The 10,104-nt window shown below is 39.0% G+C and overlaps 1 non-coding gene across 1 annotated transcript; it reads right to left on the minus strand.

Moving 5' to 3' along the window:
• Positions 1–9,760: 9,760 nt before the first annotated feature.
• Positions 9,761–9,867, minus strand: LOC126002133 (U6 spliceosomal RNA). The gene has a single exon (XR_007492908.1). It is a non-coding gene; the product is annotated as a U6 spliceosomal RNA (small nuclear RNA).
• Positions 9,868–10,104: the final 237 nt, after the last annotated feature.

Below are 10,104 nucleotides of genomic sequence, written 5' to 3' on the forward strand. Positions count from 1 at the left end.
CAGGTAAAAATAGTCTTAGCAAACCAAGTCCAATAACATCTCAAAAACATTATATATTATATTCAAGTGGGTTTTATTCTAGGGTACAAGGGTGTTTCAATATATAAATAGTTAAAGGTGAGAAATGCAATAACGGATGGAAACTAGCCTGCTGGTATTATAATAACACAGTGCATAAAGATGGCAAATTACAATTCTGTACCTCAGAAACATATACATTAAGAAGTAATTTATACTCAATAGGAAAAAAACTAAAAGTCTTTCCTTGAAGATATGGCAAAAGACAAGGTTGTTCATTCTTGCCACTTCTAATTAATATGGTACTGAAAGTACTTACCATAGCAATTAGGTAAGAAAAAGATATCAAGGGCATCCAGATAGAAAAGGAAGAAGTCAAACTCTCACTGTTTGCAGATGATATGATACTATATTTAGAAAATCTTTTTTTTTTTTTTTTTGTGGTTTTTGGGTCACTCCCGGCAGTGCTCAGGGGTTACTCCTGGCTCCATGCTCAGAAATTGCTCCTGGCAGGCACGGGGGACCATATGGGACGCTGGGATTCGAACCGATGACCTCTTGCATGAAAGGCAAACGCCTTACCTCCATGCTATCTCTCCAGCCCCTATTTAGAAAATCTTAAAGACTCCACCAAAAAAGCTTCTAGAAACAATGTATCTCTAAGATAGTGTCAGGTTACAAAATTAATATGCAAAAATTCATAGCTTTTCTACATACAAATAATGAAGAGAAAAAAGAAATAGTGAAAACTAATCCCACTCACAATTGTGCCTCAAAATAACCAAGTACCTTGGAATCAACTTAACTAGAAGTAAAAGACCTATACAAAGAAAACTACAAAATACTGCTTCAAGAAGTAAAAGAGGACACAAGCCAATAAGAACACCTTGCTCATGGTTTGGAAGGATTAACAACATTAAAATGGCAATACTTCTCAAAGCACTGTAAAAATTTAATTCCTTCCTTATAAGGATGCCCATGCCATTTTTTCAAAGAAATAGATCAAATTTTCCTGGAATTCATGGGGGACAAAAAACCTCCATGAATGGCTAAAGCAACCCTTGGGAAGGAGGACCAGTTCATGGCAGGAAGTTTGCCATAAGTAATGGGAAGTGCAGTTAGGGCAGAGAAAGGACCACTATGACAATGACAGTTGGAAATGATCACTCTGGACAAGAACTTGGTACTGAAAAGAGATAAAGTGATATGCATGATACTTTTTCAATACGCTTACAGTATTTGCAAACCACTATGTCTAAAAAGGAGAGGGGGGTTGTAAATGTCTGGCACAGGCAGGCAAGAAAATAGACAGGGGGAAGCTAATAATAAATAGAAATAACAATTAGAAATAAAATAGAAACAAACAAACAGAAAAGAATGAGTGATACTCTCTGAGACAATTCTAGGAAAGCAGATCTGCCTTGTCCTGGATTCTATCTCAATATGGCTTTGCTTTTCTCTTACAGTCTGTATATACCCTTCTGAAAAGATTACAAAACTGCTTCTTGGTAGAAAAGAGCTGTGAAAGAAAGCCATCTGTTTGCATCTATGAAGAAGTAGAGGTCAGGGCAGAGGCTCCAGGAAATCCAGATAGTTAAACAAGTCCTTTTGGGGGTAGAAAGTAGAAAAAGATAAATGGGGGGCTGGAGTGGTAGTGCATGACACGTCGTAAAGCATCTGCCTTGCTTGCACTAGCTTAGGACAGACCACGATTCGATTCCTCGGTGTCCCATATGGTCCCCCAAGCCAGGAGTGATTTCTGAGCGCATAGCCAGGAGAAACCGCTGAGTGTCACCGGGTATGGCACCCAAAACAAACAAACAAACAAACATAAAAGGGCACAAAGCCAGAGAGATACGGTGGGTAGGACATTTGTTTTGCATGTGGCCAAACCAAATTCAAGTTCCAGTATCCCCAAGCTGTCAGGAATAATCCAGGAGTCAGCCTTGAGCACTGACAGGCATGACTCCCCCAACAACAACAACAAAAAAAAAAAAACAGAAAGAAGAGGGGGGAGCCTACCCTTCTCCACCCCTGAGAAACTACCTCTTTGGCCCAGAGAAAGATTATAGCTTTGTTTTGACCCCAAATTCATGACCAGGCTGCAGCAAAGCAGTTTCTCACCCTCCTCACCCGCCCCAACATCTACATATGACATGGGCTAGGAGAATCAAAGAGACTAAAGAGCACTTGAGCTATGGGCCTTGAGAGATCCAGCAACAGACCAGGAAGGCAGCAGTGGACCCTGAGAGAGAGGGACAGAAAAGAACAGTGTAGAACCTTGGTCTAGGAAGCAGCAAAGAATCAGTGATAAATCAGACAGCAGCATATGGTCTGGACATTGAACATCGGAAATATAAAACCACCTTCTTAACACTGCCGAAAACTGTGATTGCAGAAGCATCAAGGATTCAAAATGCAAATCTTTCACAGATCACTCAAGAACTCACATACTCAGGAATAAACCCAGTTTCACACTATACAGAGGTCTCTGAAAGTATAATAATGACTGTTCTAGCATACATCTATCATCTGTCCCCATTCTTTTCCATCAAAGTACCTGGCTCCTGGCCAACCCCTCCATTTTTCCCACCCTACTCCCAATATTTACTTTAGTGCTCTAACACTCTTGTTTATTTGTTCCTTAAAGTTTCTGGCCTCTATCACAGGAAAGCTCAGCCAGGACTCCTGCTGGCACTTCTGATTTATCGTTAGAATCATTAATGTCCAAGAGTCAACAACACTCTTCTCTGATTGAACTTTCTCTACACTTCTCAGCTGTAATTTTATAAATAGAACATCATCTGAAGAGCTGAAATACTATTGCCTCTGTTTAGACTGAACTTTGCAAACAAGGCAACATCATAAGACCTCTGCAGGACCAGTCAGTTTAGCCAGCAGGGCTGGATCATGTGGTTCCTCAGCAAGAGTCCTGGGGAAGGGAGTTACCCTTGGAAGAGTCTGTGAGAATGCAGGTATGGCAAGTCAGTTTTATGATGCACTGACCATGGCAGAAGTTTCTGGAAGGTATAAAAAATGTGGCATCTCATGGTAGTAGACACACAAATACAACACAAAAAGTACATGTTTCTATGACCTTTAGCAGTTAGACACACCTAGGAGTGATGTAGAGCAGGTAGGGCTTTTATTTGCCTTGAACACAGCTAACCTAAGGTTCATTCCCCAGCATCCTACATGGTCCTCTGAACCCTACCAGGAGTGATCTGAGAGCTGGGAGTAAGCCCTGACTACCGACAGGTGTAATGCAAAAACAAGACAAAAATAATCATTCTCATAAGTTTAATAGTCAAGATTTTAAAAGACAGAGTAGTGAAAATATGAAGGCTCATTTCTAAACTAGATGAAATTTTCTTTAGCTATGGCTGTGTCCACACCCTTTTAATGGTCATAAATGAGATTTTAAACTATCATAAGAATACAGTCACTTGGAAAACCAATCTGGTCTCCAAAATTAATGTCACACTAAAGAAATTACTCCAGTCCTCTCCAAACAGTCCATATTCAGGGCAGGTTGAGATCTGGAAGCATAGAAAGTAAATCAAGACTATAGAGAGCATTTTCTTTAATTCTCTAGAAAGAAGTAAAATTGCTTAGCTCTGACTAAGGTCAGGGGAAGAATGTTCCAATTTAGGAAAAAGTCAAGTGAACAGTGTGCTCTCTAAGTGCTTAAATAACTACAAGGAGAATTTTATTCTACAATTGTTAGAAATTAGACACTTTATAGATGAACTTTGCTTTTACACATTTTCCTCAAGTTAGCTAAATTAGCAGGTAAAAAACTAGAATTCAGAGGCCAGAGCAATAGCACAGTGGGTAGGGCTTTTGCCTTGCACATGGCCAAGATAGGTTCAATCCCCAGTATCCCATATGGTCTTGAAACAAATCAGGAATAATTCCTGAGTGCAGAACTAGGAGTTAAACCTGAGTACCACTTGTATGACCCATATATGCAAATCATGTCTATCCCTAATAGACTCTTTTTGTTTGTTTTTGGGCATACCTGGCAGGGGTTACTCCTGGCTCTGCACTCAGGAATCACTCCTGGCAGTGTTCAAGATGCCAAGGATCTAGCCTGGGTTAGCCACATGCAAACAAGGCTAATCCACTGTGCTATCACTCTGGCCACCTCATATACCTCTTTAAATAATAAGGGCCAGGGAAATAGCTCAAAGAGTTGCAGTGGATGCTCTGCATGGAAGAGACCTGGATTTAATCTTCAAAAACCCATCATTTCAATAAGTGTGGTCCAAAAAACCAAATCAAAACATTCAATTAAATAAAGGATGTAGACCTGTGCAGAGAAATGCTAGGTAACAGGAAGATGACATTCTACCCTCTGATGGTTCTACTGTTACCAGAAAAAAATACGGAACAGAAAGTAAACTTGGGGCCGGGCAGTGGCGCAAGAGGTAAGGTGCCTGCCTTGCCTGCGCTAGCCTTGGACGGACCGCAGTTCGATCCCCCGGTGTCCCATATGGTCCCCCAAGCCAGGAGCAACTTCTGAGCGCATAGCCAGGAGTAACCCCTGAGCGTCAACGGGTGTGGCCCAAAAACAAACAAAACAAAACAAAACAAAACAAAATAAAACAAAAAAAAAGAAAGTAAACTTTAACCCTGACTGTTTCAGTTTATACAAGATTCTATAAATCTAAATACTCCAAAGAAATGATTATGAGATACCACAGAATTCAGTAATTTTTAGATGAAAAAAAATTTTAGATGAATAAAAAACACTTGTAAAAGAATCAAAAGTTGAAAGTATTTTTCCCCTAAAGTATTTTCTGATTTAATACTGCCTCTTTTTAAATGAGTGCACTGTCCCTTCATCATAAAAACAGACTCAGATGAGTCTACAATTTCACAGTAAAATAGCAGTACTAAAAATATTATAATTTCTAATCAATTCCCATATGATAGAGAAATATCTAGTACTTTAAATTATTTCCTCTCTATTGTAAATAGATTACTTATTTTTAAAACAAAATAAAATGTAAGATATTTTATATAAAAATGGCCAGTGTTTAATCATTTCAATGCAAAGATTCTAGATTCTGTCAAAATTAAGCATATTCACAAATTACTATTGGAAATGAAAGGGGCAATTAGATTTCCTCCACAGTTAAAGTTTTCTGAGTTTTCTATCACATGAGCTAAGGGGTTCACATAAAAGAAGTCAGTTGATCTCTACATAAAACCTCTTGATTTAATAAATCATGAGTTATTAAATCATGAGTTGCTAAATTGTCAGATAGCAAGGTCTAGATTTTTTCAAAGTAGGAATTTAGGTAACCTTGTTTAAGCAAGAAAAAAGGGAACTGGTATGTGTGAACTAGTATGTGGAAAAAACACCAATGTTAAATAAAAATACACTTTCTCCCTTTTCACTTTATTGACAAACCACAGAAAAAGGGAATTCAATGTCTAGGTAACTAACTTCAAGGCACCCAGCTGCACCACACACCCTAGAGCCATCAAATGTTCACAGTCCAGGCTTGTGGAAGAGTCCCCAAAAAGACAAGCACTTTTAGGCATGTGGGCAAAGCAGACATTCAAAGTTTTAAATATCAATATAAATATCAATATAAACAATGAGGGCTTTCTTTCTTTGTTTCTGTTTGTGGCAGTTTCTTTCTTGGTGGGGGCACACTTGAAAGTGCTCAGTTTAGTTTAGTTTAGGGCTTTGGTTGGTACTCAGTTCCATATATTCATGAGTTTAAGGACTATATGCCAGAAATTGAACCTGGGTCAGCTATGTACAAAGAAAACTCCCTACATGAAGTACTATTGATCCAGCCCCAAATAAGGGCTTTCTTAAGAAAGTAATCACATGGGGCCAGAGAGATAGCACAGTGGTAGGGCATTTGCCTTGCAAGCGGCCGACCAGGACCTATGTTGGTTGGAATCCCGGCATCCCATATGGTGCCCATGACTGCCAGGAGTGATTTCTGAGCAGAGAGCCAGAAGTAGCCCCTGATTGCTGCCAGGTGTGCCCCCCCCAAAAAAAAGAAAGCAATACAATTATGTTACATATACATGCTTATAAGATACCTTCTCCAAAGATACTGGAATAGGAGAATTTGCCTTGCATGAAGATGACCTGGGATGGACGCAGGTTTGATCCTAGGCATCCCATGTGGTCCCCCGAGCCTGCCAGGGGCAACTTTTGAGCATAGAGCTAGGAGTAACACCTGAATGCTACTGGGAATGGCCAGCAAAATAAAAAAATAAAAATGTAGAGGTCAAGGAGACTATACAGCAATTAAGCAGCTTGCCTTGCCTGCAGCTAACCCAGGTTCCATCCTCTAAATTCCATATGGTCCTCCAAGCCAACAAGGCTCCCTCAGTCCAGGAGTAAGCTCTGAGCACCACCAGATATGCTCCCCAGAGAAAACAAAACAACAACAATAACTATATATATAGTTATATATATAGTATACATATATATTTATATACATATACACATACATATATACATATATATATGATCACCCATTACACTTAAAACAATTCCATATAATCAAAGGCAGATTCAGTCTAATTCAGGAAATTTTCCAGTATAAGTACCTGAAAGATGAATGAACTATGCCATAAATTTCCTCTAAATTTCCTAAAGTAAAAGGAATCAAGACTCCCAAGACAGAAGACCTAGTCTCATGCTAATGAAAACAATGATATTTAATTTCATATTCCTCTTTTATCCAGTACTTCAAAGTATTTGGCAAACATTAACCATATGGAAATTAAGGCACAGCCTTAAGACACATGAAAGCTTTGGGCTTCAAACCTCATACAAGATGACACTAGAGCCAACTACCAATTTACAGAGGAACATGCCAAGCTACACTATTAACAATATAGCTAGCCAAATCAAAGCTATGGAGAAAATAATCAAATTAATTCAACATAGACATGACAAGAAAAAAAGGGGGGGTGGCTGGAGAGATAGTGCAAAGTGCTGGAAACACATACTTGGCATGCAAGTATGCCAAATAAATGCCAAGTGAATTTGAGGTGAATCTCTGGTACAATATGGTCCCAGAGCATTGGTGGGACAGAACCCTCAGCACTGAGCCAGGAATAGCCCCCAGGCACCACCAGATGTGAGCCAAGGACAGGAAGGTCAGTAGAAGGGATTTACAGAACTAGTTTAAAGAACTAACAAGTTGCAATGCCTGAACCTGAAATAAACAAACTGTAAAAATGATTGTGATATTTAAAGAACAATTGGAAATCCAAGTACTAAATTGAAAGTTGATGGCATTAAGAAATGACTATGGATCTTTTATCATGGTTATTTGTGGTAACTGCTCATGTTAGAGATACTGTGTCAAAGATCCCAAAGACCATTCCTAGGAAAATTGACGGAACTCAATTATATGATGGTTAAAAAATTTTTATTGCAGAAGGATACTGAGCAAAATAATCAAAGGAAAAAGGCACATGAAGGGAAATCTACAGGCAACCAATATGTTTCCAAGAGTCTTCTCCCAGTGGAATCTAAAGCAGAAGGTGCTTAATTAATGTTTTCTACAAGAGAAATCATTAGAGACTCAGTAACCAAAGTTTTATTGGGAGTTGGATTACTTGGGCCCAGCTCTATGTTAACATGTATTAACATGAAGATTCCAGACTGCTAAAAGGAAACTAAGTGCTTAAACTAAACTTAAGTGTGCAAGAATTTAGGCATGGTGAGCTACTACCAGAGTTGTGAGAATACTCCTAAAATACAAATTGCCAGATTGCAAGAGCTGAACTTGTAAATAAAAATCTTTCAAATGATAGCAATCAAGACTAATATGATAGTTTAGAAACATAAAAATATTTTTTTTTTTGGTTTTTTGGGCCACACCCATTTGATGCTCAGGGGTTACTCCTGGCTAAGCACTCAGAAATTGCCCCTGGCTTGGGGGGACCATATGGGACGCCAGGGGATCGAACCGTGACCCTTCCTTGGCTAGCACTTGCAAGGCAGACACCTTACCTCTAGCGCCACCTCGCCGGCCCCAAAACATGAAAACATTTTTAATTTTATTTTTTTGATTTAAAAATTAAGGACTGGAGGGATTGGGCTGAAAAAATTTACATGTGGAGGCCTGAGTTCAACTGCTGGCACAGTATGTTCTCTCCATCACAAGTTGGGAGTAACCCCTATTTGCTGAGAGCCAGGAGTAGCTCCTATTTATTGCTGAGTGTGGCCCCCAAACAGAAATAAACAGCTAAGAAACTCTGTAACATGAAAAGAAAAGGTAAGCAGCCATTTATCCAAAGGTACATCTCAGAGTTAAATGGTTATTTATTTAATTGCTGTTTAAATTACCTTAAAACCTATAGTTTTACAAATTTCGATATACTAAATTTGGATTGTTGATTTCTGATACATAAAATAAATATGTGGTGACTCTGTCCCATAGTATGTTAGAAGCAGGAGAAAAAGTACAGTGGGTTAAAGCACTGGCCTTGCATCAGTCCCCCAAGACCCACTAGAAATGATCCCCAAGCACAGACCCAGTAGTAAGCCCTGACCACAGCTAGTTTGCCCCCCAAAATTTAAAATGGACTTTTTCCCATTTTAAAATGTGTTCTTCAGCTCTAATGCTACTCACATTCTTCTGGATTAAACTGAATTATGGTTTACTTTAAATGAGATACCTAGGAGTTTGAAGGAATCATGAGGGAAATCTGAGCAAAAGCACTACTTGTAATAGGTACCTTTTCTTCCCCACATTCCACTACAACATATTTTTAAGCTTACCAATTCTCAAATATATTTCATTGTTATAATATTCTGTATTTCCCTGATAATCAATAGTCTGAGCATCTTTTTGTACCTGTTGGCAATCTGTATGTGTTAAAGAATTAGACTCTTAATTTTTACAGATTTGTTGAGTTTTGTGAATTCATGATATTTCAAGTATTTTCTTTCATTTGGAGGATGTTTCTTGTTTCAGTAATAGTTCCTCTCATAATGCAGAAGTGCTTTTTAGTTTGGTGTATCCCATTTATTTTACTTTTTGTTTTCCTTGCCAATGTGATCAGGTCATCGAAAACACCACTGAAGTCAGTATCATGAAGTATTTGCACGTTTTCTTAAATGTATTTTTATGATTTCAAGTATAATATCTAAGTCTTTTATCCCCATTAGTGATACATTACTATTGGTATTAGAGAGATGGAACAATTTCAATATTTCTACAATAACTCCTGTGCCAATATAGAAATGTCTTTTTCTTTTTCCTTTGAATTGCTTTGACTATTAAGGGGAGGGTTTGGGTTAGTTTCTATTTTTTGTTTTGTTTTATTGAGAGAGGGGTTGTTTGCTTATTTTTGACTCAGTGCTTCAGGGTCATTCCTGATAGAGCTCAGGATACTATGAGGGTTACAGGGATGGATCTCTGTCCTCTAGCATGCAAAGTATGTGCTCCAGTTCTTTTGTCTATCTCCCTGCCTCAGGGAATTGTATGGTTCCTAGCAAACTTTAATAGTATTTTATTTGCTTGAAACATGTCGCTAAACTTTTTTTTGTTTGTTTGTTTTGGGGCCACACCTTGTGACCCGGTGACGCTCAGAGTTACTCCTGGCTACGTACTCAGAAATCTCTCCTGGCTCGGGGGGTGGGGAGGACCCATATGGGACGCCAGGAATCGAACCCAGGTCCATCCTGGGTCAGCCTCATACAAAGCAAAAGCCCTACCACTGCACTATTGCTCCGCCCCCCCCAAATATGGAATGAATTTGCTTCACGAATTTGCATGTCATCCTTGTGCAGGGGCCATGCTAATCCTCTCTGTATCATTTCAATTTTGGTATATGTGCTGCAGAAGCAAGCACTGTTAATTTTTTTTTTTTTTTTTGGTTTTTGGGTCACACCCAGCAGTGCTCAGGGGTTACTCCTGGCTCCACGCTCAAAAATCGCTCCTGGCAGGCTTGGAGACCATTTGGGATGCTGGGATTCGAACCAATGACATTCTGCATGAAAGGCAAATACCTTACCTCCATGCTATCTCTCCAGCCCCTCGTTAATATTTTTTTTTGGTGGTTTTTGGGTCACACCTGGCAGTGCTCAGG

The sequence above is a fragment of the Suncus etruscus genome, chromosome 2, assembly GCF_024139225.1.
Source record: "Suncus etruscus isolate mSunEtr1 chromosome 2, mSunEtr1.pri.cur, whole genome shotgun sequence".
Classification (NCBI taxonomy): domain Eukaryota; kingdom Metazoa; phylum Chordata; class Mammalia; order Eulipotyphla; family Soricidae; genus Suncus; species Suncus etruscus.